The sequence below is a fragment of the Asparagus officinalis genome, chromosome 1 (assembly GCF_001876935.1).
Source record: "Asparagus officinalis chromosome 1, Aspof.V1, whole genome shotgun sequence".
In the NCBI taxonomy this organism is placed as follows: domain Eukaryota; kingdom Viridiplantae; phylum Streptophyta; class Magnoliopsida; order Asparagales; family Asparagaceae; genus Asparagus; species Asparagus officinalis.
This window is the reverse complement of record NC_033794.1, coordinates 26,002,317-26,005,781: the sequence shown is the minus strand read 5'-3', so window position 1 is coordinate 26,005,781 and position 3,465 is coordinate 26,002,317. Positions and strand designations below refer to the sequence as shown.

Sequence of the window (3,465 nt, the reverse complement as noted above, 5' to 3'; positions counted from 1 at the left end):
TTTTGACACTGCTTGCTTGAATTGAGCTTCATTTGGTTAGAATTAGGTCAAGATTTTGTACCCTACTTACTTTGTGCAAAAAATGATTACAGGACAATGGTGATAGCACATTCCCTTGTAAATTCTAAATAAAAACAAGGGTTTCCGTTGAAATCATAAAACATTAGGATGCTTATTAAATTATTAATTTTCTGATCGTACCAGAATTGCATTGCCTCAATGTCGACAATTCGAGAAACAAGGACTACAAATTGAGGCAAAAATCTTGAAAAAATAAACGAAATTAAGGATGAAAATGCTAGGAATTTACCACGATTGCGTTGAATTAGGGCTTTGGGGAGGGAACATTGATCGCAGATACCGGAATTCGTCGTCCTCTGCGACGTATTTGGGTCTGATAATCCGAAAATATCCGATCCAAAATTGTTGACTCCCGTCAAAGGTTTGGATCTAAGCCTGATCTGAATATGGATCCGGATTCGACCCGTTCAACAGTAATTACAATATTCTACATACAGTATATGATTGATGCATCATAATGATGGACAACTATTTGCTTTTAATTTTACTACTATACAATAACTGCGTTGCACGTGATGTGTGTTATAATTATTCATACAGACACGATTGTTTTATGTTTTAAATTTAACTATAAACGAATTTTTATACCGATAACATGGAAAAAGAGAACAAAATCATAGAAAAAATGAATATAATAATTAATAATTATTTCTAATTTATAAGCATAATAATTTTAGATAATATTTTGGTTCAAACTATTTCAAGTACAAATGTTTGACATATGATTGAGTATCAAGGCGGAAAGTGTGTGCTTATGCAAAAGGTTGAAAATATGTAAGTAACTTCTTTTCTTTTAGAATTTGCTTTTTATGATCGAAGATAGTATCAATTAATTTTTTCACAGCTATTCTTATTGCCACATGAACATTTTCGTTTGGTATATGTATGAAAATCTCATATATTATAGGCTCTTCTTCATAAATACTCTAAGCCAGAACTCTCTAAGAGATTTCAATGCAAGCATATTCATATAAAGATTAAGAGAAAATTTTTCATTTTCCCCAAAAGATATGATTTCATAAGACTTTTGCTGATTACTTTTGTTCTTTAGCACAGGTAGTTACAAATAGGACTTGATAAAAATCTCCTCTAATGAACTATCGTTCTACTGAAAAGTCTTTGATCATTCAAAATATCTCTTAATATTCTTTCGATGGTTTGAAATTGTAAATCTTTTGTCATCTATTCTTTATCTTCTAAAACAATATAAATGGAAATAGGGTCTGGGTGCGAAGAGGTTTAGGAAGAAAGTGGAGTCTTCTAAAATTTGCCTGATGTTATGCTCCTTATGCCGGAAACAAGGGCATGATCTAAGCATTTGCAAGGCCTCTAGAAACAAAAAACAAAAATAAGGAGGAGCGGAGTATGAACCTTGAGATTCCATCTTATTAATAAATAATTATAATAAACTTTGGGTTGGGATATTTTCTTAATATTTCTCAAAAAAATTAAGCCAAGTATATTTGAATTTTATATAACCATATAATAGTGGGGGGTTTCTCATATCAATCTCTTGAATCTATCGTATTTTGATATTAGTCCCACAAATCACTGAAGTTGCTATTAGATCCCCAATTCTTAACAATATATATAATTTTATATGATAATACATTATTGTAATATATTATTATTACCAATATAAATATAAATATATATATAATCATAATATATTATAAAAAATAAAATATTATAATATTTGTTTAATAAGTATTACAAATATTACAAATATAAATATTATATAAATAATATTATAAAAATAAAATGTTATAATACCTATATAATAAGTATTACAACTATAATACTTTTTAGGGTACTTCCTATTATTTCCATGTGCAAGCAGTGCATGCATGAAAACTTTGTATTATAATGTTGTTGTATCTATAATATCTTTACAAATTCTCGTATGAAGAATCAATGCATATAAATAAAGAATTCTAGCAAATAATCAAACAATCAAACTCTATGAAACCATATGGGAATTAGATTTAGATTAAGTATAGTAGTTATCAAAATTTAAGAGGATAAAGGAGAATATCAAAAGTTTAACATCCTAATTTTCCTTTATAAGTAGTATAGATAATGTAGGATGTCACGTGTTAGAAAATCTATGATATTGGTGTTATTTAAAATTTTTAATGTTTTAATGAGTCCATGCTGATGAACTTATATGTTTCATTAAGATCTTATTAATTCAACAAATGAACACATATGATGCACAATGTTTTATTAAAAGAAATAATAATTGTACTTGTAGAAATAATTTGGTATTTCTTTACTTATAAGAAATTTAGTGATTTTTTTGGCTACAAAATTATTGTCTTAGTCGACTTCTAGCGAGGTGATAAGGAAAACAAGTTACTCTTTAGTAGAAAACTACCAATAAAATTAAGGTCATCTCTATTAAATAACACTCCACTAATATTGTGTATATCCTATAGAACAAACAACTACATAAAATCAATAATAATTTTTCAATTATCGTAGCAGTAGTAGCATTCGCAGGCAGAGCAACAGCCTATGGCTCCATATCTTGGCACCATAAAACTCACAAAGAATGACGTAAAACCCATAAAGAACGTCGTCGTCTTTAGCTATAAATCTTATAGAGTCGAGCATTGATGGTGCACTGGTGCGTGATAGCCCAAACAATCCTATAACAATAGAGGCTAAGGTGCGACTCGCTGGTGATAATGAGGAAGATGATATCGCGAAAGCACGATCGGCATTGTAGCATCATCTTTTAGCACTACACAAAGCATACACTATCCTTGATGTTTGTCAATATGCAGGGCTGGGAAAACTCAGATTTGTTGAAGGAAGATCGTGCGAGAGCTATGGAGAAGCTCAAATGCTAGCTTTTGCAAGAAAAAAGAAGCTGTTTGGAGTTTCACTTTTGAAAGTAAAGAGATTTTTAAGATGGAAAGTAAGGCATGAGGTAAGACATTTATGGATTAATGAGTTTGATAGTTGTAAGAGACGAAGAGGCCTTATTATTGATAAAGAGACTAAATGTGGTTCTCAAAAGGTCTCTTTTATGATTAATGCTATACATGAATATATTTAGGCATGAGACTAAAAAAGGCACATGTTGTTACTACATGGTATGTAAAGACGTATGCTAAATTAATATTGATTAATGCTAAATTAAATGTTATATAAAGACATATGCCATAATCTTATGAAACATTTGATGGATGTCATCAATTTTCATTAATAAGGATAATATTCTTTTATATCGAATAAATTTTAATATTTCAGTAGTGGTAATATACTATAATTATACAATAATATATTGTTATGGTGTTCTCAATCACCTACGTGCAACTCTTTCTCAACAACGAACGGGTGTACTTCTACATGCAATGCCCCAATCAAATTGGCCAA

General features: G+C 29.7%; 1 long non-coding RNA gene across 1 annotated transcript in view; it reads right to left on the bottom strand.

Annotated features, from left to right (window-relative positions):
- The window catches only part of LOC109821762, a 40,968-nt gene extending 40,493 nt beyond the window's left edge, over window positions 1-475 (bottom strand). Inside the window, exon 1 of the long non-coding RNA XR_002241983.1 lies at window positions 311-475. This is a non-coding gene — a long non-coding RNA (uncharacterized LOC109821762). The remainder of the gene's footprint in view (window positions 1-310) is intronic.